The following is a 25,146-nucleotide window of genomic DNA, read 5'->3' as shown; positions in this document are numbered from 1 at the left end:
TCTTATTCCTAAATAGTCATTAGAAGTCTTGGATTCAAAGCATGTTTAATTAGAAAGCCTAGATCCAAGCATTAGGGTTTTGCATTCGCACATAGGAAAGTTCTTATGGCTAAAACCCATCAGTGGTATCAGAGACTAGATTGGTTTCTATTAAATTGTTGCTTGTTTGTATGAAACTTAACTGAAAAATTCGATTTTGTGTTTCTGAGTCATGAACTCGACGAGTCCCATGGTGGACTCGACGAGTTGGCCTGAGTCGACGAGTCCAGTTGGGAACTCGACAAGTTCAAGCGTCAGGAATGAAAAGATTCGGGATTTCTTCATGATTATCTTATGGAAACTTACCTTAATCATATTAGATCAATCCTAATCCGATTTTTTGATATATATGACTATTATCTTGATCTAATTAAAGATATTTATCAACTAATAAAATATTTAATTTCCTTATATGATAATTAATTAATTATTTTGATTATTTTGGTAATTATCTTGAAAGAAATCTTGAATAAATCAAATATAGATAATTAGGAAATTAATTGTTAATTGAAATTATTTGTTATTCTATCCTCCATGTTTTAAATGTTTAAACCTTGTCCTCAAGTTTTGAAATTTATATTTTGTGATTAAATGTTTTAATTTAGACAATTTAAATTTCAAACCCTAGATTTTAAAATGTTTAAAATACAACCCTATACTAATATAATATTACAAGATATATATATGTATATATATATATATATATATATATATATATATATATATGTGTGTGTGTGTGTGTATAACTAAAATGCTAGTCTTACCGTTAGTAGGCCTCATTCACGAAACCGATCTATAAGGTGGGTATAAGGTTGCGACCTATAAAATGGCGCTTAATGGGTGTACACTCACACCCACCGCTTGCTTGATCGGTGGAGGGTCGTTAGCCAAACGGGTAGGATAGGGAAACCTCATCCTCTCATTAAAAGTATAATAAGTAATACAAACTAACTACACATTTTTAAAATTTCCCAATCTTAGTTACTTTAGGAAAAGTGAATTGATGCAATCCCATGAAATTACACTTTGCACCCTTGCTAAGAAGTTAGTGGAGCGTGTGTGGTTTACCGGCACACTAATTGGTTCTAAGCAAAGGTGGCAAAGGGTGATTCATTGTTTATCATAGTTCGATGAGCGTGTGTGGTTTACTGGCACGTTGAATAGATGATCGTTACAATGAAGGCACCATGTGAATTTGCATGGTAATTCACACCCACTTTGTGATCCTCGGTATCCTAGTCACAAACAAGAGGGGCATATCGAGATTTAAACACACCATTGAATAGTTTCAATGAATCTCATCCGATCCTAGGAATTCTCAATACATTTAGGACTAATAGTTAGGTTTTATGACGGAGAATTAGTGAATCGTCATTCACTTACCTTCAATTTATTTGCATGTTAGATTACGGCATCCCTTTTCTAATATGTAAATGTTGTTGTTGGATCCTAGACCTAATTTTTCTTATTGGGTGATAATTAGGGATTTATATTCTAATCTATCTTTGTCCTTTCTATTTGTAGATGTCGAACGCAAACAACGCTGCTGCTAGTTCTTTCACGTTGATGAGCCTTTGCCAAAAGGCCACCTTCGATGGAACGAACTTTAGCGAATGGATAAGATACATTCGCACCATTGCTCGCTATGAGGATAAGGAGTATGTCCTCGATGAGAAGCTCGAGAAAATCAATCCTGAAATCGCTACTTCGGCTGAAATTACCGCTTTTGAAACTCATGAGCGAGATGCAACGAAGGTACATTGCATCATGATAGTCACCATGAACTCCGAATTCCAAAAGTCCTACGAGGACATGTACCCGTACGAGATGCATCAAGACTTATTGGAGAGATACCACCAGAACGCGAGACAAGAGCGTTATGAGATTTTCACTAACGTGATTTCTGCTAAAATGGGTCATGGAGAATCTCTTACCGTGCACCTGCAAAAGATGCAAAGGTATGTCGACCGCCTTCGCAAGTTAAATGTTGACTTTGGGGAAGACTTGGCGATCGACATGGTGCTTCACTCTTTGCCTCCAATGTACAATCAATTTAGGATGACCTACCACATGAACAAAGAGGAGGTTACCCTAAGCAAACTCCAAGGTCTCTTGAGGGTCGCTGAGAGCAACTTCAAAGACAAGTTTGTTGCACCGACTCCCAATTCACCCGCTGCTCCTGTCTTGGCTATTGGTCAAGGAAAGGGAAAGAAGAGGAAGGCCTCGTCTAAGAACTATCGCAAGGTTAAAGCCCGAGATGGTGCCTCTTCTAGTGGGACCAAAGTTGATCCCGCTAAGCCCTGCCCTAACCCGAAGGAGGCAGAGTGCCACCACTGCCACAAGATAGGACATTGGAAGAGAAGCTGCCCAGAGTACCTGCAAGCCATCAAGGAAGGAAAGATCAAGCCATCTTTCGCAGGTATATACACAATTAAATCTAACGATTCCAATCATGTTATTTCTTGGATTCTTGATACCGGTTGTGGTTACCATATTTGTTCTAATGTGCAGGGACTAAGAAGAAGTAGGGATGTGGAGCAAGGAAGAATCAATCTAATCATGGGGAACAGAAGATCGTCGCCTGTGACCAAGTTTGGAGTGTATTCTTTAGTGCTTCGGAATAATTTATGTTTAGATTTGAACAATTGTTGCTATTCGCCAGAAATGGCTAGAAACATCATTTCATTTCATGGTTTGTTTAGACAAGGTTTTAGATTTTCTTTTAATAATGAGAATGGTTCTATTTTGGCTTATCTAAATGGTGTCTTTTACTTTGAAGCTATACCATGTAATGGAATTTATGAAACTGTTATGATTGTTGATAACTTAGGAAATGATGTTTTGAATATAGATTCTTCCACTAGTATGGATAAAGCATCCTTGTGGCATTGTCGTCTTGGACATGTCAACAAGAAACGCATAGCCCAACTCCAAAAGGATGGAGTGTTGGAGTCATTCGACCTTAGGGAAGATGACACGTGCGAGTCTTGTTTGCTTGGAAAGATGACTAAATCACCCTTCACGAGTACGTGTGAAAGGGGTGGGGGTCTATTGGACCTAATACATACCGATGTATGTGGACCGTTTATATCAACCACGAAGGATGGGAACCGCTTCTACCCGACTTTTACCGATGATTATAGTAGATATGGGTATATCTATTTAATCAAGCAAAAGTCAGAAACCTTTGAAAAGTTCAAAGAGTTCAAGAATGAAGTGGAGAATCAATTGGGCAGGAAAATCAAGATGCTTCGATCCGATCGAGGAGGAGAGTACCTAAGTCTTGAATTCCACGATTATCTCAAGGAGTGTGGAATAGTTTCACAATTGACGCCTCCTAGGACACCACAGTTTAATGGTGTGGCAGAAAGGCGTAATCGAACCTTATTGGATATGGTTCGCTCTATGATGAGTCATGCTTCACTACCTATCTCTTTTTGGGGGTATGCCTTAGAGACTGCCGCCCATATCCTTAACCAAGTCCCTACTAAGAAGGTTGCCAAAACACCTCACGAGATGTGGACAGGGAAAGCTCCCTCGTTGGCACATATCAAGGTTTGGGGTTGCGAGGCTTTCGTAAGACGAGATACTCACGACAAGCTCGAACCTCGAAGTGAGCGATGTATTTTCATTGGCTACCCGCAGACATCCTTTAGATATCTCTTCTATAGACCGAAGGACAATGTTGTCTTCGCTGCGAGGAGAGGAGTTTTCCGAGAGCGAGAACTCATAGGCCAAGGAGACAGTGGGAGGCAAATCGAGCTTGAAGAAATTCAAGAGTCGATAGATGAAGGAACCTCTACCGCTGGCACTCAACCCGAGGAGGAAACTCCGGTTGAACCGATTGATGAGTCCTTACCTCTTAGACGTTCCGATAGAGTTAGAGTTCATCCCCAGTTTTATGGTTTTCATATTACTACCGAAGGGGACACGTATATTAGTGATGGTACACTAATAAATCTTGATGAACCTAATAGCTATAAGGAAGCCATGGCAGGCCCGAAGTCTGCAAAATGGAAAGAGGCAATGGATAGCGAGATCCAATCCATGTATGATAACCAAGTTTGGAATTTGGTTGATAATGTGCCCGGACGTAAGACCGTTGGGTGCAAATGGATTTTCAAGAAGAAGACCGACGTGGATGGAAACGTACACACATATATAGCACGATTGGTTGCGAAGGGCTTTACTCAAACTCCCGGAATGGACTATGATGAGACATTCTCACCAGTTGCGAAGATTAAATCTATTAGAGTGATGCTAGCTATTGCCGCATTTCATGATTATGAGATTTGGCAAATGGATGTCAAGACCGCTTTCCTTAACGGAAGGTTGGCTGAGGATGTTTACATGGCTCAGCCAGAGGGGTTTGTGGATCCGAAGCATCCGAATAGAGTGTGTAAGCTTGAGAAGTCCATTTATGGACTTAAGCAAGCGTCTCGCAGATGGAATCTTTGCTTCGATGAGAAAGTCAAAGAGTTTGGATTTGTACGAAGCGAAGACAAATCATGTGTATATGTCAAAGCCAATGGGAGTATAGTAAGCTTCCTCGTTCTATATGTCAATGACATATTACTCATAGGAAACGACATCCCGACTCTGCAGGAGGTTAAGTCCTGGCTCGGGAAGTGCTTTGCTATGAAGGACCTCGTAGAGGCTTCTTACATTTTGGGAATAAGGATAGTAAGAGAAAGAAGTAAGAGACTAATTGGACTTAGTCAAAATACTTACTTAGAGAAGGTACTAAAACGTTTTAGTATGGAAAACTCAAAGAAGGGAGAATTACCGATACAAAGTAATGCCAAGTTGAGTAAGACTCAAAGTCCGAGTACCGAAGCTGAGATAACAGAAATGAGCCGAGTACCATACGCTTCCGCAATTGGCTCAATCATGTACGCTATGACTTGTACTCGCCCTGATGCAGCCTTCGCTTTGAGCATGGTTAGCAGATATCAAGGGAATCCTAGCAGAGCACATTGGATTGCGGTGAAGAATATCCTTAAGTACCTTCGGAGGACAAAGGAATGGTTCTTAGTCCTCGGAGGGAGTGATGACTTGAAGGTGCGAGGGTATAGTGACGCCAGTTTTCAGACCGACAGGGACAACTACCGTTCGCAGTCGGGCTGGGTCTTTACCCTAAATGGAGGAGCAGTGACATGGAAGAGTTCCAAGCAGGATACCGTAGCTAATTCAACGTGTGAATCAGAGTACATTGCAGCGAGCGAAGCGTCGAAGGAGGCAATATGGCTGAAGAACTTCATCGGTGATCTTGGAGTTGTACCCGCCATAAAGGATCCCATGGAGATTTTCTGTGATAACGAAGGAGCGGTTGCCTTGACCAAGGAACCGAGGGATCATGGTAGATCAAGACATATCGACAGAAAATACCACTTCATTAGACATCGTGTAGAAGGACCACTCGTAGTGAAGAGGATATCATCAGAAGATAACCCAGCAGATCCGCTTACGAAGGGACTGAGTAGGGTTAAGCACTTGCAGCATGCTAGGAGTATTGGGCTGAAGGATGATATTAGCATAGATTATATAGTATTAGAAACGTGTAATCGATAAATGTAATTAACATTTGATGGTTAAATAAAGGAGTTTTATTTATGAGTAATGTTACTATCTTATGTTAATTGTTTAACTATTGTTTCACTTTGCATGTTTTGAATTCCAGAATAATTGAGTTTATTAGGAGTAGTCGAATTATTCAAATTGACCACAATCGTTCATATGTTGGAAGTAGATATGAATGAAGATTGTTATGAATTGGTGTGTAGATTGTCTAAATGGTGTTAGACATAGCAAAGGGTTGCTGCAACGTTCATGAATGCTTATGAACTAGTTTTGAGCATTGGAACAAACCCACGCTTGCTGGAATCACCTTATGGAATATGATATAAAAGGGTGATCGCAAGACGATAATATCATATAGTCCTAAAACCTAGATATATGGTTTGTTATTTGTTAATTGATTGTACATTGATAATGCAAAAACGCATCAGTAACTCGGTGTTATAAAACGCATTGTTGTGTATAGTTGGTTAATGAATAAGTAAATGCATATAAGTCGAAGTTTATCTGCAATTTTATCTAAGAAGGTAAAAGCGATATCTCGGCCGCTCGATGATTTGATTTGACTTATGTGCCGGGCCCGGTCAGAACTAAACTGATGTGTTCGATTAAGTTCTATGTCAAATAAATCAGAGATCGAGAAACCTAAATGCTTGACTAACCATTCCATAGGATTGTCAGCATGATATCTAACAGAGGGCTGTACGATCCCTTATCTAAAGGACAAGATTGATTAGATCAGAGTTTGACAGCGTCTTTGAGAGCTACGATTGCAAACCGAATTGTACTTGTGCATATAGTTACTAGACTTATCCAAGTGGGAGACTGTTGGAATAGTGTTTAAGGCTACAACTATATTAGGCAAGTATTTGATCCGGTTGTACATGGTCCTTTTGGGTTGCCTTCACCATAGCAACTTGATACGATGATTTATTAAGAGAGAGTAAATATTATTAGTATATTATGAGAATAATATAAAGAATAATATATTGTTATTTGATTAATATAAGTCATAGAATTAATTGGAACTAATTTGGTGACTTAAAGAGATTAATTAAATAAGAGGGTATAAACTGTCAATTGTTTGATTGTTAAACTTTAGACTGTAAATTCAAATAGATATGTATTGGACGGATTCTAGAAGCTTGGGATAGCTTCAAATCGTCCAAGGGGTTATCTAAGGAATGGATTTGGATAGCTTTAAGAGAAGATTATCCATTTAGGGTTTAGGTTGTAATCCTTAAGGAGTCTACAAGTATATAAGTATAAATAGACCCTATGGCATAAGGAAATCGGGACTTGATCTAAAGTATAGAAACCCTGGCCGATTTCCTCCCTTCTCCTCTCTCCCAAATCATCCTCCTTTCTATTTGGTGTTTGTAAGCCATTAGAGGAGTGACAATTGTGACTCTAGAAGCTCCAAGACAACAAGATCAACAAGGAATTCAAAGGTATGATTCTAGATCTGTTTTAACATTGTTCTTATTCCTAAATAGTCATTAGAAGTCTTGGATTCAAAGCATGTTTAATTAGAAAGCCTAGATCCAAGCATTAGGGTTTTGCATGCGCACATAGGAAAGTTCTTATGACTAAAACCCATCAATTAAGACAATAGTAAATTTAAAAATAACAAAATAACCCTTATAAGTATGTTGATGGGGTGTTTGGGATTTGTTAGTTAACATACCTTATGTTTTTCTTTTAAAAAAGTTTATTAGATTATTCGACCAAAATTGAGTTTTCAAAAGGACATCATCCAATAAATTCCAGGCTCTTCAATTCTTCATTTTCGCATTCAAAAATCTCAAATTTACGCATTCAAAATCCAGTTATCTCTATTATAAGCTAAGAAATATGTTAATTCAAAGAAAATTAATTGTTTTAGCGCAAAATTTACAAAAGACAAAATTTATTGAGTAAAGATTAAGATGATATTTATGTTCGGAGTTGGGGTCACGATACCTGTATCCTTTTCGCTATTAATTTCATTTATATTAAGATGTGACGTGATTCAGTTCAATATGATATTTTGCATCACTAACATTGACATCATCATAAATGTTCAACTTGGTCAACGGACCTTAGTTGCAACTTTGGTATGGGTGTTCTGTGACAACCCGTTATTTTCAATCTTGTAAAACTCAACCAAAGTCAACAAAGGTGAAACATATCTAATAAAAGTTAGCTTTATTGTTTTGTTAATTTAATAAAGTTAAAATAATAATGATTGTATATATAAACCTTTAATTAAAATGTAGTAAGAATTAATAGTAAGATCATCCAAAAACCTAGAAGTCTCGCAAGTATCTTCTAAGTCTCAGACCGAAAACAGCTCCCAACCGAAAACCCTTAGATAAACCTTATCCTCGCACCGAAAATCCCTCTTCGGCTGTAAACTTACCTCGGACCAAAACCCCTTGGTTCTCGGCCACAATCATGCGAAGCCGACTAGAGTTCTTGGCCGAAGACTACTCTTCTTGGGTGGAGTTCCTGACCGAGAACTCCTTTCTTAGATTATGTTCTTGACCGAGAACCACTAAACCGCCACATGTTTTCATTTATAAATACATATAACCGAAAACATAAGCTTATTCTTACATCTTTCAACCGAAATCTTCATCTTTTTCTATCAAGAACACATGCGAAATCACTCCATCCTCATGATTATCATGCAAAAATCCTTTGAATCTTCTTAGGATCTTGTAAGAATCATCCATTGTTCTTATTATCATCCGAAAACACCCACCAATCTTCATATATAGGACCTAAAACACCCAATATCACCAACTTTCACGAAGAACACACACACTATTCTAAGAATTTTTGTAACTTTTCTTACAATAATTAAGTGTTGTTTAACACTTTAAACTTTACTAGATTATCTAATTTATAATCAATATGATGTTAATATAAATTAGGATTCAGTTCTATCACGGGTTCTAACTTGTAGAATTAAATCTACTACACCATATCTTCACTCAGACACTCACAAAATGTGAGTTGATACCCCTACGTTTTCATAATTTTTAACTGTTTAGGGGGGGGGGGGGGGGAATACAAGTGTAACACAATAAAAATTGTGTTAATATCTAAATATTTTTAATGTTTAGAATTTTTTTCCGTTATCACGATTATATATATATATATATATATATATATATATATATATATATATATATGTATATATATATTAAAATTATATGATTATGATTCAACAAACTTAGAATTGGTAATTTAACTTCATTTCCTGTTCCTTGTTTGGTTTTGGGCTTGAGGCAGAATTACTTATTCAAATGTCTATTTAATCACAATTAAATAAATACTATATTTATATAAGTATAAAATGGTTTTCAAACTTGTTAAAGAAAAATATAAATTATGCAAACTATTTTAGTACCATTTGGATATAAACATTGGATTTCAAGGAAACTACAATATTACAGATTTTACAAATTTGACAAAGGTTTTCATTACAATAAAACATGAACATATAAACTATAGTAGGTATAGTTTATGAAACCTACACATTGCTTTCAAGGTTCAGATTACAAAACAGACAACAAACATATATACTATAATGAGTATAGTTTCTGGACATTATGCACTACTTTACATATTCAGAGTACATTATAGAAAAAAAATATGTAAACTATATTAAATATAGTTTATGAAACATACTTACAGTTTGTTCATTACAAGGTAACTTTTCATTATTCTACGTGTAATCATCAATATAGCATTTGTGAGACACACTTCAAGTACTTATCTAACTACCAACCAAGTCCTGAAATTATAACCAGAGTCTCCTGGAGGGAGAACATGACACTTGGCTATAGAGCTATATGGGACTGACAATCCTGCACCAGATTTGCTTGCAACAGCTAGGCTGGGTGGCCTGTGGTGACAAATGTCGTACTGATTGCACATAATGGTCTTGTAAACTGCGTATTTTTTTGAATCGGAAAACTCCAATATACCTTTTTTTCTAGCTTGTTGGGCATAGTTTTCAAGTGATGTGGTTGCAACTTCACTATAACCAAGTCCCCTTTCTTAAAAGGAACAACACTTTGTTTGGAATCTTGTAATTCTATGTTACCTAATAACGCAATATGAAACATAGATGGAATGGAATCACATCCTGCATTAACATAGAGTGCTTTGTCATATACTCATATTTCCCTCACCTTGTAGTCGTATAGTCTCTTAGTTACAATTGCGATGCATCGTCAAATATTTATAATTCAATAAAACTGGAACAAGATGTTACATCCTAATATTTCAGATCATCTCAACTACATCATTATCCTTCTTAACATTTTACTTCCTTTCTTTTAAGCAAATACCCACCTTCCAAAATTTCACCAAATAGTATTAGTATTTAATATAAAAAATCTTTAAAATTTTAAAAATTTTTAACTAAAAAATTATAAAAAAAAAAAGATTACTAATACCCAACTATTTTTCATTAAACTAAAATTTAAAAAATTATATGAACTTAACTAAAAATTACACCCTATTCAACTTTACTAATTTCAAATCTTCACACTTCAAAGCTGCAGATTTAGATCCTTTGCGTGGATATATCAGGTCTTCACAAGAATCAGAAAGATTGTTTGGATACATGAATCTGAAATTGACAGCCAAAACAAAATGAAACTTATACTCTTTACCAAAAAATTGTACAACTTAGTAGTGTTCATCTAGCCAAAAGAAATACTACAAGTTTCTCTAAATAATAAGCAGAGTATTCTTACCCTTTTTGTTATTCTTTTATACCGATGGCAAGCAGCAACCTCCTTCTTCATTTTCCCCTGTCAAACACCAAAACCCAAATAGCCACACACACACACACCACAAAAAAAAAAAAAAAAAAAAAAAAAAAAAAAAAAAAAAAGAGAACAAAACACCCTTGATCGAATTTCCTGTCTATTTCATCAACATGTTTATGGATACCAATTCAAAAAAAAAAAAAAAGGAAGGCTACCAATCACCACCGATCCCAAATAGCCCACCCCTCACAACCTTCACTTCTCCTTCCGTCGAGCAAAACCCACCGAAGTGGGTGTTTCCCCGGAGCAAACACGGGAGGCGACAGCCCCCTTTGATCCCTTAACCTCGTACCTTTCCTTTCCTTCCGACGACCCTTGCTGCCAATCCCTACCGAGGCCAACCACGACGTCGCTGCTGACCTATCCCCTCTCGGACTCTCCTTCGGACCTCGTTCTTCATTCGCGCCTCACAGCTAGACGAGAAAGAGAGAGCTTCGCTGCTTTCGTCTCTTCCCCTCCTTCGGTTCGGCCAGACACCAGAGAAGCCCCCTCATTCAATCGATTACCAACACCGAGACCACCTCCCTTCCGTTTCCGAGCTTCTCTTTCCCCGAATCTAGCCAATATCGGGGGCGTATGGTCGCTGCCTTCGTGCCTTTTCTTCCCTCTCTTCGTTCGTCTGCTTGTAGTTGTTCTTCCCTTTGCTCGATCAACAAAAGGAAACGGGCATAAAAAGCCCTAACTTTTTAAGTTGGACCTTTAAACACAATTAGTCCCTCGATGAGACTCCTTTTCATAAAAGCGCTAATCCCTTTTAAATTCTATTAAAAATGACAAAATGAACCCTTATCCTTATCAGAACATTTATTTGAAATCAATCGGAAACCCACAAATATTGGACCCATTTATTCAAAAAATTTTAGCAAAACTTATTTCAAAAATTAATCCTATTTGAATCATTTTAGTTCCTCCTTTTATTTATTTTAACCAAAGCAATTTTATTTTGGTTAATTAAATTACCAAAACAACCCCCAATAATTTAAATTTATACAAATATATTATCCTTTATACGAAAATACGATAAATCTAATTTTAAAAAAAAAATCTTATTTACCAATTTACCAATTTTACAAATAAACCAGCATAAACTTTTCGTATACGTAGTATGATTATTTTATCGTAAAATAACCAGTCCACACATCACATCTTGCATGGTATAAAAACATATGTTTTTTTGTGGCATTGTATATTATAACAAGCATCTTTTAAAACTTTATAGTATTTTAAGGATTTAAGCTATTACTATTCATGTATATTGATATATTTAAATACTTAAAGTTTATACATATACATATGTTCTTTATAAAAGCGAGTACATTACACTTTTATATACATACCAAGCACACTCGACTTTTATTGACTTTATACAATGAAATTCATTATGCCTAGTGATTTGACCACAATTAAGTTGGGCTGAAAGCTATTCACATATTTTTTTAGTTAAGGGCTTTTTAGTGAGACTATATTCATTAGCTGAGTTTAAACACTTAGCATACCCACACTATTATAACTATTAATCTTCGGAGCGGGATACATATGTATAGATCTATATGGAGTTGACATCCCCACCTGTGGTTGCTAGCTACAATCTCAACCGGTCAATCGAAACGGGTGATAAGTGTCTATAATTGTTATTACAATGTCCAATAAAGCGTTGTAGGGAGTACATTCAGTCACATAGCTCGGTTATAGGACTCACTATAAACATTAATTAGAATATCTCTCTCTCACTACCGACCACAGGCTTGGTTGCTTTCAAATCTGTTTTAAGGCTCCTGCTATGATGATTTTACTTTTGATTTTTTTTTCAAAAAGTTTATATATTTATTAGGAGATGGTGTGGTTCAGGAAGTTTTAGAATTTTTTAGCTCGAGTCATTTTCCAAAGCTTTTAATCCTTCGCTTATTGCTTTGATTCCAAAGGTCATGATGCGAAGTTGGTTGGTAATTTTAGACTTATTAGTCTAACTGGGTGCCAATACAAAATTGTTGGTAAACTTTTTTGCTAATAGACTCAGTCTAGTGATTGGTTCTGTTTTGAATCAAGAACAATCTACTTTTATAAAAGGGAGGCAAATATTAGATGGTCTGATGATTCTAAACGAAGTTTTCTCTTGGTTTAAGACTTGTAAATATAAAGTACTTGTTTGTAAGGTTGACTTTCAAAAAGCATATGACTCGATTCGTTGGGATTATCTTGATGATATTTTATGTGGTTTCGGCTTTGGAGATAAATAGAGAATATGGATTCGTGACTATTTGTACGAGTATATGGGATCTGTTTTAGTTAGTGGTGACCCCAACGAATGAGTTCCAGTTTCATCATGGTTTGCACCAAGGAGACCTCCTCGCCCTTTCTTGATTTATCCTCATCATGGAAAGCTTACATATTGCTTACTAAAAAGTTACTAACAGAGGATTGCTTATAGGTCTTCTTGTGGGAACTGGGAAGTGATGATCGGGTTTCCTTTGTCTCACCATGTCTTAAGCGGACGATGTTATCTTCTTTGGCTAATAGTCTAAAGAAAATGGTGTGATCATCATTAGAATGCTTCATTGCTCTTACCTGTTCTCATATCTCAAATTAATACTTTATAAAAGTCAGATTATGGTTATCGGCGTCAATCAATCAGTGATACATCAGATGATCGCTTCAATTGGTCGTGTGGCTAGGAAGTTCTTGTTTACATATTTAGGTCTTCTTATGGGAAAATACGTCTTTGGTGGAAGCTTGGAGTGATGTTATTTGTAAAGTTACTTGTAAGCTGTCAAATTGGAAAGTTAAATCTCTTTCCGTGGGTGGTAGATTGACATTGTTAAAATCAGTCTTTGGTGCTCTTCCCACTTATTTTATTTCTCTTTTAAGGCTCCGGAAGGTGTTCTTATAAACCTTGAATCTATAAGAGATTCTTTCTTTTTGGGGGCTGATTTGTAAGAAAATAAAATGATTTGGCTGAGTTGGAAGAAGGTGATGGCGCAGAAGGTTCATGGTGGTCTTCGGGTGAGCAACCTATTTTCTTTGAATCGTGCTTTTATTTTCAATGGTTTTGATGTTTTATTTCTTCTCCCACTACTTTATGGGTTCAACTTGTTATGGCTATACATTGTGTATGTTTGTTCACAACCTCTATTCGGGGAGTCCGTATTCAATTTTGCTAATTTCTAATCTTCACACTTTGAAGCTGCAAATTTACATCCTTTGGGTTGAGATATCAAGTCTTTACAAGAATCAGAAAGATTGTTTGGAAACATGAATCTTTCTACGATACAAGTTCTATGTAAATTCCAGAATGTGCTAATACTTTTTATAAAAAAATGGTACCTTCGACCAAATCCTATTCCAATAATTATTTTTATTACTATTGTTATTATTATTTTTTGCAAGGAAAACCTAAGTTCAAAGCAAATAGGGTTGTTGATTACTATTGCCACCTTTTTTTATCCTTTTCGTTGTAATGTTTAAATTTTTAAACATTGATCAAAGCAAGATACCAATGAAACTATAAGATGAAAAAGAAAACTGGTGTTGGTGTTATTGTTAGTATTGGTGTTCCACATATTAAGTAAACCGTCATATCCTGAGTTAAAAGAGTCACATGTTTACATTAGTTTAGTAAGATGTAAAGAATATGTAATAAAGGAACGATAAATATACCCAAAAAAAAGGTAAATAATGAACAACTTAATTAATACCTTTTTAAGTGTCTGGATTCATAATACAACTTGGAGTGAATTCACAATCTACAAGTAGGATGCTATGATAAGCAAATAAAACAAAGTTTGTTGCAAATTTAAATATTCAACCAAAAGAAGAAAAAAATAATATTTCTTTGATGGCTTTGATACATTTGTAGTCATGTAGCATGTTATAACAAGCAACTAAAGTAAGATGCTACAAGAAGCAAATAAAGAAAAGTACATTGCTATTTTTTTACTTTACTAAAATAGGAAATATGATATTTTCAAATGGATTTGATACATCTATATTCATTTAGGATTCTATAATAATGAAAACACAAAGTACACTACTAACTTTTAGTTTAACAAAATTAAGAAAAAATAATAATTTCTAGTGGTTTTCACACATCTATATTAATCATGTGGGATGCTATAACAAGCCAATAAAGAAGGATGCTGTAATAAGCAGATAAAGCAATTCATGATGGTATTTTTTGAGTTTAAACGAAAATATGATATTTAAAGCACGTTGGTATTTTTTAAGTTTAAACAAAAGTAGGAAAATATGATATTTTCATGTAGTATTGATGCATCAATAATTATGTGGAACAATATATCGTTACTAGAAAACAACCACTTTAATGACACGGATTGTGTATGATAAAGAGGTACGGATGACATGCAAATAGGTGTCATTAAACCCCAGTCATAAAGGAGGGCGACACATATTTGCGTGTGACAAGCTTACGACACGTATTTACAACACGCTACGCATTGCGTGTCATTATAGTCTTTATCATTAAGGAAGACGACACACATTTTTGCATGTCACGATATTAAATGTTCTAAAAAAATATAGTGGAAGGCGAGGGTTGACTTAGAGTTTGTAGAGAGAATGAAGGGAGAGAATTATGGCCGGCGTGTTGAGATCTAGAGGAGAGAGTGACGATGTAGAGGAAGGCGAGGTACTTCAAATTTTTGGGGCTTTCATTCCCCTCCTAATTATTTAAAAGCGAGGGGCGCCTCAAATGTCGTGAAAGGCTTATATTTTTGTAGTGAAAAAGATTATAATGTAGGATGCCATAAAAGCATATAAAGCATACTATGTTAAGATGCTTTAGTTGCCACAATTTCCTTATGTAAAATCTTCAGTTGTTCGGTTTTCAGTTTTCTGATTCTTTTTTTATATCACGGTTTTCTTGTTCTTCAGTTGTTTTTTTTATATCATAGGTCATTTGGTCAAACAAAAAAGGAAAATTTATATCATATTTTTATAATGCCATGTTTAAGGCTACACTTTAGTCCTAAAATTTAAATAATGCTTAATTAAAATGGTCTTAAATAGGTACATTATATGTGATAATGTCATGTTTAAGTCACAATTTCTTCCTAATATTGAAATAATACTTATTCAATATATTGATATATTCACGACATTATTGTTAGTTATGTAGTAGTAACCATTAATTTTTGTACATATTATTTGCTAAATACCATGTTTTGTTGATAATTATTTTTGTAAAATATATAGATTATCGTATTTACATGTTTTTATATTGAACTTTTTTGAAACACATGATATTATTAAACTAAGAAGAAATTATATATATATATATATATATATATATATATATATATATATATATATATATATATATCCTCTCCTATCCTAATAAATAAGAGCTTTCTTTTCACGTGGCATACTCTAAGCCCCTTCCAATCTATTTTTCTCGCTCCAATGTTTAAAGTGAAATACCAACGCTGCACCCTTATCATTAGGTTATGATTACGATTGCGATAAACTCCATCCTTCGCTTCATCTTCACATTCTTTTTAGTTCTCCCTTCATTTTACCTCTGATCCTTCTACGATGTTTCTTCTTCTCCAAAAATTCAAAATCTAAATTCTAATTCTTCCAAATGAATTCAGGTATATTTCGTTTTTCCCTAATCTTAAATATCAATAATTTTCTTCCTCTTTTTTTCTCTTGCTTCCAACGACCTTAATGGTGAAACCTTCAATATTAATCATTTTCCTAATGTACTTAACAATCTCTATATTTATACTATAGAGATTCCATCCAAGCCATTCGAAAACCACTAATCGGCCCATTCCGGTTTTGAAAGGGCTTCAGGTTAATTCGTAGGTTTTTAGGTTCGATAAGAGGTACAACGAGTGCCAATGTATGGATATAAATCAAAATTCAAACTCTCTCAAATGAATTCAACAAGTAACGTTTTCCCCTGATCTTTAATATTAATCATTTTCTTCTTCTCTTTTTCTCCTGCTTCCAACGACCTTAATGGTGAAACCTCCACCCACTGAATCAGGTATACTAGAGTTTTAGTTGAATTGCGACCTTTATCACATTGTTCTTCCCAAACCCATTTCTCATCTTACATATTTGTTGTAGGTAGGGTTTTAATGAGTTTAGACAACCTGTATGACTCCTCATCAGCTCAATTGCAAAATCGTGCGCATAATGGTCTTGTGCTTGGAGATGCAGTGCTGGTAATTTACTGTTTCTTTCTACTTCCACTTTACACACCAACTGTTTGATACAATGCCCAAGTGAAAGTCGTGTTAATAGTTTTCTAATTTTGTTTAAGAAATTAGGTCATCATTTATTATGTATTTGGGAATTCATTCTAATGTATAACATTTACGAAATGTTATTAGCACATCTGTGCTTCAACATCCTTTATCACATTGTTTTCATCCATCTTATTCAAGAAAAACATAAAATTACTTTTATGTGGGATAAAAATGAACTGTTGATTATAACTTTGAATGTAGCTAAAAATTACTTTGATCTGCATATATAATTCTGCTTTATTTCTTCTATCTGTTTTCATTGTTTTGTGTATCCACATAGCTAAAAAGAACATCTGGAGATGTCACACACATGGGATATCGTTGGTAATGGCCTTGTCTACTCTATATGATATGGGAATCTTAAAAAGACCAAAATGTCTTCATTATATATGTTTACGTACGATTCAGTTTTTTCACTGAATTGCATTCCATTTCTTCGATATTTTCTGCAGGTGTGGATTTAATTTCTACCGTCACTTGTAAGAAGCCTTATGAATGGGTTGGTAAGACCGATATGGAATGAGATTTTAATTTTTAACTCCAACAAAAGGCATGACACGACTTTTCATGTGAGTTTCTTTTATAAACGCAACCAAGCGTCGATGTACATGTTCTGAATTGTTGATTATAGCATCTTACTTTCATTTCTTCTTAATAGTTTTAACTTATTTATTAAATTCCTGTTTAAATGAAGGTGGTGGCATATGATTTTGGAATCAAGAACAATATATTGAGGCGATTGGCATCGTATGGGTGTAAAATCATGATTGTTCCTTCAACATGGCCAACATCTGAGACTCTTAAAATGAAACCAGATGGGGATACTTTTCAGCAATGGACCAGGTGACCCTTCTGCTATACCTTATGCTGTTGAGACAGTGAAGGTTATTATGGGAAATGTTCCTATTTTTTGAAATTGCATGGGACATCAGTTGCTTGGACAGGCCTTAGGTGGAAAGACATAAAATGAAATTTGGTCATCATGGAGGAAATCATCCAGTTCGTAACCTCAGAAATGGAAGTGTTGAGATTAGTGCCCAGGTATTATATATTAGTATCATTATTGTTATTAATAGATATTATTAACTTAATGGGGGAATATATTTGTTGCAGAATCACAATTATGTGGTTGATCCTGAATGACTTCCAAATTGAGTGGAAGTTGACTGTTAGTCAGCTGACTTTTTTTTTCAACATAAGATAAAATTGTTAGGTTTACTTTTTTTTGGTAATTAACGTGTAATACAATGGTTGTTGTACTTTGATTAGTATTATGCATTGTTGTGATACTGTACATAACGTCCTCCGCCCCAATGTTTCCGCGGTTCCGGATTGAGAGTATGACATGTTCAATGAACGAGCTACACACCCATACTTTATTGACAGACAAATGAATCAATATCCAAAACTGAAACATGATTTTAGATTTCAAATTCACCTACCTCCATCATTACTTTTTCAAATCCCTAATAATTTATTTCACTAATTAAACTTCTTCTTTCATAAAAGTTGGAGGCATGATATAGCATGTATGATAAGAATCGTTTGTCAATTTAGAAAATAGAATAGATGAGAAAGAGAAAGACTCAAAGTACGTGAGAAGAAGAAGAATGAATCACATTAATTAGCATGCAAAGTACTTTTGCCCTTTTCGTCTTTCACTATTTATTTCTAAAAGTCAATTTTTTACAATAGATTATGTTACAATGTAACTATCATCTATATCAAGTTGGTAAATTGGTTACTTTATCAAATTCTCTCTTCCAAATGAATTTTCCTTGTCTGATGTGTCATTTTATTAACTTGTATCAATATTCCCCATCCATCTTAACCTTGTCCTAAAGGTTGAAATCATAATAAATTTTTAAGAAGCATTCTACATCTTCCCAGGTAGCAAAACAGAAATGTGACGCATTCCTTTCCATGCTATAATTATAACCGATGTTTAATTTGGCCCGCTTGATTTACCTCTACTTTATCCGATATACGTGACCGGCCTGCAATAAATAAAATCTAATGGTAATGGAAAAGGAAATTCCAACGACTTCCCCATAATTTTTCCTTTTCAATGTAATTTCAACCTATATGTTAACTCCCTATTTTTTTAGAATCGGAAAACTCCAATATACCTTTTTTTTCTAGCTTGTTGGGCATAGTTTTCAAGTGATGTGGTTGCAACTTCACTATAACCAAGTCCCCTTTCTTAAAAGGAACAACACTTTGTTTGGAATCTTGTAATTCTATGTTATCTAATAATGCAATATGAAACATAGATGGAATGGAATCACATCCTGCATTGACATAGAGTGCTTTGTCATATACTCATATTTCCCTCACCTTGTAGTCGTATAGTCTCTTAGTTACAATTGCAATGCATCGTCAAATCTTTATAATTCAATAAAACTGGACCAAGATGTTGCATCTAATATTTCAGATCATCTCAACCACATCATTATCCTTCTTAACATTTTACTTCCTTTCTTTTAAGCAAATACCCACCTTCCAAAATTTCACCAAATCGTATTAGTATATAATATAAAAAGTCTTTATTATTATTAAAAATTTTAACTAAAAACTTATAAATAAAAAAAGATTAATAATACCCAATTATTTTTCATTAAACTAAAATTTAAAAAATTATATAAACTTAACTAAAAATTACACCCCATTATCACAACAGTTTTTTGTTATTTCTCTCTTTTTTGCGCCCTTAGCCAAAATCATTCTTTCTTACCAAAAAAAATCATCTAGTACATTATGTCCTCTCAAGATTCTGCATATGTTTGTTCACATCCTCTGTTCGGGGAGTCCCTATTCACTATTCAGCTTTACTAATTTCAAATCTTCACACTTCAAAGCTGCAGATTTAGATCCTTTGGGTGGATATATCAGGTCTTCACAAGAATCAGAAAGATTGTTTGGATACATGAATCTGAAATTGACAGCCAAAACAAAATGAAACTTATACTCTTTACCAAAATATTGTACAACTTAGTAGTGTTCATCTAGCCAAGAGAAATACTACAAGTTTCTCTAAATAATAATCAGAGTATTCGTACCCTTTTTGTTCTTCTTTTATACCGATGGCAAGCCGCAACCTCCAACATTCCTTCCGAGGATCCTTGCTGCCAATCCCTACCGAGGCCAACCACGACGTCGCTGCTGACCTATCCCCTCTCGGACTCTCCTTCGGACCTCGTTCTTCATTCGCGCCTCACAGCTAGACGAGAAAGAGAGAGCTTCGCTGCTTTCGTCTCTTCCCCTCCTTCGGTTCGGCCAGACACCAGAGAAGCCCCCTCATTCAATCGATTACCAACACCGAGACCACCTCCCTTCCGTTTCCGAGCTTCTCTTTCCCCGAATCTAGCCAATATCGGGGGCGTATGGTCGCTGCCTTCGTGCCTCTTCTTCCCTCTCTTCGTTCGTCTGCTTGTAGTTGTTCTTCCCTTTGCTCGATCAACAAAAGGAAACGGGCATAAAAAGCCCTAACTTTTTAAGTTGGACCTTTAAACACAATTAGTCCCTCGATGAGAATCCTTTTCATAAAAGCGCTAATCCCTTTTAAATTCTATTAAAAATGACAAAATGAACCCTTATCAAAACATTTATTTGAAATCAATGGAAACCCACAAATATTGGACCCATTTATTCAAAAAAAAGCTCTTCCTTGGTTATTTTAAGGAAAACTTATCCGAATATTCAAAAATTAATCCTATTTGAATCATTTTAGTCCCTCCTTTTATTTATTTTAACCAAAGAAATCTTATTTTTGTTAATTAAATTACCGAAATGGCCCCCAATAGTTTAAATTTATTATGAAATGGTCCTGAGAGTATCTCAAAGTTCAAGAATGATGAATTTGCGGTTTCTCACGACAAGTTTCTCAAAAAAAAAAAACGTATTCAAACAAATGGAACGCACGCTTCAAGAGTGAGTGCTTACGTCCCCTTTTTAATAATTTTAATTATTTCGAGGGGGGGGGGGAGTAGGGTGGTACATGTGCCTATATGTTTTGTTTATACAAATATATTATCCTTTATGCGAAAATACAATAAATCTAGTTTTAAAAAATCTTATTTACCAATTTTCCATATTTTTACAAATGAACTAGCATAAACTTTTCGTATACGTAGTATAGTTATTTTACCGTAAAATAACTAGTCCACACAACACATCTTGCATGGTACAAAAACATGTGATTTTTTTGTGACATTGTATACTATAACAAGCACCTTATAAAACTTTATAGTATTTTAAGGATTCAAGCTATTACTATTCATGTATATTGATATGTTTAAATACCTAAAGTTTATACACGTACATATGTCCTCATCTATGGGATCTGTTTTAGTTAATGGTGCCCCCAATGGATGAGTTCCAGTTTCATTGTGGTTTGCACCAAGGAGACCTCCTCGCCCCTTCTTGATTTATCCTCGTCATGGAAAGTTTACATTTTGCTTACCAAAAAGTTACTAACAGAGGATTGTTTATAGGTCTTCTTGTGGGAACTGGGAAGTGATGATCGGGTTTCCTTTGTCTCACATGTCTTATGCGGACGATGTTATCTTCTTTGGCTAATAGTCTAAAGAAAATGTTGTGAGCATCATTAGAATGCTTCAATTTTTTTACCTAATCTCATATCTCAAATTAATACTCATAAAAGTCACATTATGGTTATCGGTGTTAATCAATCAGTGTTAGATGAGATGAACGCTTCAATTGTTTGTGTGGCTAGCAAGTTCTTGTTTACTTATTTGGGTCTTCCAATGGGAAAATATGTCTCTAGTGGAAGCTTGGAGTGATGCTATTTGTAAAGTTACTTGTAAGCTATCAAATTGTAAAGTTAAATCTCTTTTGGTGGGTGGTAGATTGACATTGTTAAAATCAGTCTTGGGTGCTCTTCCCACTTATTTTATTTCTCTTTTAAGGATTCGGAAGGTGTTCTTAAAAACCTGGAATCTATGAGAGATTCTTTCTTTTTGGGGGCTGATTTCGAAGAAAATAAAATGACTTGGGTAAGTTGGAAGAAGGTGATGGCGCAGAAGGTTCATGGTGGTCTTCGGGTGAGCAACCTTTTTGCTTTGAATCGTGCTTTTATTTTCAATGGGTTTGATGTTTTATTTCTTCACCCACTACCCTATTCAGCTTTGCTAATTTCTAATCTTCACACTTCGAAACTGCGGATTTACATCCTTTGGGTGGACATATCAAGTCTTTACAAGAATCAGAAAGATTGTTTGGAAACATGAATCTTTCTATGATACAAGTTCTATGGAAATTCCAGAATGTGCTAATATTTTTTATAAAAAAATGGTACCTTTGACCAAATCCTTTTCCAATAATTATTTTTATTACTATTATTATTATTAATTTTTGCAAGGAAAACCTAAGTTCAAAGCAAATAGGGTTGTTGATTACTATTGCCACCTTTTTTATCCTTTTCGTTGTAATGTTTACATTTTTAAACATTGATCTAAGCAAGATACCAATGAAACTATAAGATGAAAAAGAAAATTGGTGTTGGTGTTATTGTTAGTATTGGTGTTCCAAATATTAAGTAAACCGTCATATCCTGAGTTAAAAGAGTCACATGTTTACATTAGTTCAGTAAGATGTAAAGAATATGTAATAAAGGAACGATAAATATACCCAAAAATAAAGGTAAATAATGAACAACTTAATTAATACCTTTTTAAGTGTCTGGATTCATAATACAACTTGGAGTGAATTCACAATCTACAAGTAGGATGCTATAATAAGCAAATAAAACAAAGTTTGTTGCAAATTTACATATTCAACCAAAAGAAGAAAAAAATAATATTTCTCTGATGGCTTTGATACATTTATAGTCATGTAGGATGTTATAACAAGCAACTAAAGTAAGATGCTACAAGAAGAAAATAAAGCAATTCATGATGGTATTTTTTGAGTTTAAACGAAATATGATATTTAAAGCACGTTGGTATTTTTTAAGTTTAAACAAAAGTAGGAAGATATGATATTTTCATGTAGTATTGATGCATCAATAATTATGTGGAACAGTACATCATTACTAGAAAACTACCACTTTAATGACACATATTGTGTGTGATAAAGAGGTACGGATGACATGCAAATAGGTGTCATTAAATCCCCAATCATTGTCACACCCCGAAACCGAAGGCGGAAACATTCCGGGGCGGAGGACATCATGAATATCGCAACCAATGTACATAGTAAGCAAAGTAAACAACCATTACATTTCATATTAGAATTTATATTTGTTTAAAAGTCAAGTGTTACAAATGTGATACATATGTATATATATGAAAAAAAGTAAGACGTGTCTTCTATGTACTCCGTCTTCTCCAAAAAGGATCGCGGGTACCTGTCTAATGTGGACCTGAGAATACAAGCAGTTTAAAAATCAGCATATAGCTGGTGAGTTCATAAGCGGTTTTGTTTTCTGAAAATGTACAAGTTTCCTTCCGTTTTTTCTGAAAAAGTTACGAACCCAAGAAAATCCCATATTTTCTTATAAGTAAAGTTTAGTTACCCGTTTGTTACCCAGTTTGATTAAGAACAGTTTGTTATCTGATTTTTACACACTCTGATTAAGAACAAGTTCAGTTATCCCAGGAAAAACCCTTATTTTCCTAAAATGTTTGTGAAGTGTTACCGAATCTGAAAGTAATGTACAATTATCTACCATACTTAAAGTGTGTGTGTGAAGTTTCCTGAAAGTTTGGTTACCTTAAAATGTACATTAGTTTTAACACGTATATAAAACTAATAAATAAGTATAAAGCTTTCATAATCTTGATTGCGAGTTCCTTAACCATACTTCAGACTAGATATGACTCGGAACGGGGCCAATATCTTTTATGACTTTTGTCACCCTTGAACCTTTCGGTTCGGCTGTAGCTAGCAACTAGGTGCGGGATAGTCAATCCCGTATAGATTTATACACTCAAGTCACGCTCTCCCGTCCGGAGATTCTGGTTACAGGGATATTCCTCCACTCTCGTATCTAGGGAAAGTGTTCCAAAGGACGTGTCTCCAATCTTAAGATTTATGAATTTAAAACTGAAATTATTAATATAGAAACCCTGTTTTATTGGTCCTTTACTCTCGTATCTAAGGGGAGTACTATCTAGGACCTGACTAAGTTCTAATGATACTTGTCCTTCACACTCGTATCTAGGGGGTGTTTTATTAAGGACATCACAAAAGTTCTATGATTTCTAATAGTATATGTGTGAACAATCAATTACGAAATGTAAAGTATAACACTATATAAGAAGAATTGAAATTGGTTTGAAAAACAACTCTGCAAGTCAAACAATTTGTTAATATGTTTTCAATTCTTAAAAGTGTATGGATTACGAAACCATTCAAATGAAATAATGAATTTAAGTACAAAATATTTTTGTACTTTTGCTTGTATTCCCCCCCCCCCCCCCCCCGAAAACATTGAAAAACATTGAAAAAGGGTAGGGGTATGAACTCACCAGGCGAGAAAACGTGACAGATGGGATGCTAAGTGTCCGTTCGGGGCTTGATAACGCGTGAGGTTCCTATGTAATATGAAATGATATACAAATGTATCTAATTAGACTTTGAATCACTAATTAGATATGATTATACACTCCAAGACGCGAAAACACTTCAAATCAAGTGTTTGGAGTGACCCGGGTGACATCTACGGACGAATAGGGCTTAGATAATGAGTTTGCTCTTCAAGAGTAAACTCCTTAGGGATTTTACGGCCCTAAGACCATGACCACATGATTTCACGGCCGTGAACTTATGGTTGATGGGTTTTAAGGTGCTAAATGGTCAAATATCACTTGGGGGAAAGTTGCTAGGATTTAATCTAAGGTATAGGAATAAGTTAAACCACCAAAGGAACCATCAAAGGGAGTTTACAGCCCTAAACTAGGAGTTTACGACTGTAAGCTCCTATACCTTCCTTATATTAATGATTTGGTGGCCTTAGATCAATCACATGTGATTCAAACTAATTTTACAAGCCTTAGAATGGATTTAGGGCATCATTTGACTTGTGTATATGAGTTTACGGCCCAGGAACCCATCCTTCGGGGGTTTACGGCCGTGAAATCCTAAAGGGAAGGTTTTCATCATGTTTAAGGCCCCTAAATCGATTGTGTTTGGTTCTAGACTTTAATCCAAGGCTATTGGTGTGTTTAAGTGACATTTAAACACTTGAAATTGAGTTTACTACCCATGATAATGATTTTATGGCCCAAGAATGTTCTTGGGCAGTAAACTCATGTTTACTCCCTAAAAATTAAGTTCAAGGTGTCCTAAGTCAAATCCATTAAGTCCTTAAGTCGAATCCAAGCTCCATAAGTGATTTGGGAGGGTTTTTAGGCTCTAAAACCCAACTTATATGTGTTCACGGCCCAAGAGCATTCCATGGCCATAAA

General features: G+C 34.9%; 1 pseudogene; it reads left to right on the top strand.

Annotated features, from left to right (window-relative positions):
- Positions 1 to 16,424: 16,424 nt before the first annotated feature.
- On the top strand, positions 16,425 to 17,890 carry LOC128132414 (carbamoyl-phosphate synthase small chain, chloroplastic-like; annotated as a pseudogene).
- Positions 17,891 to 25,146: the final 7,256 nt, after the last annotated feature.

Source organism: Lactuca sativa, chromosome 2 (genome assembly GCF_002870075.4).
Source record: "Lactuca sativa cultivar Salinas chromosome 2, Lsat_Salinas_v11, whole genome shotgun sequence".
In the NCBI taxonomy this organism is placed as follows: Eukaryota; Viridiplantae; Streptophyta; class Magnoliopsida; order Asterales; family Asteraceae; genus Lactuca; species Lactuca sativa.
This window is presented reverse-complemented; position numbering and strand designations above follow the sequence as displayed.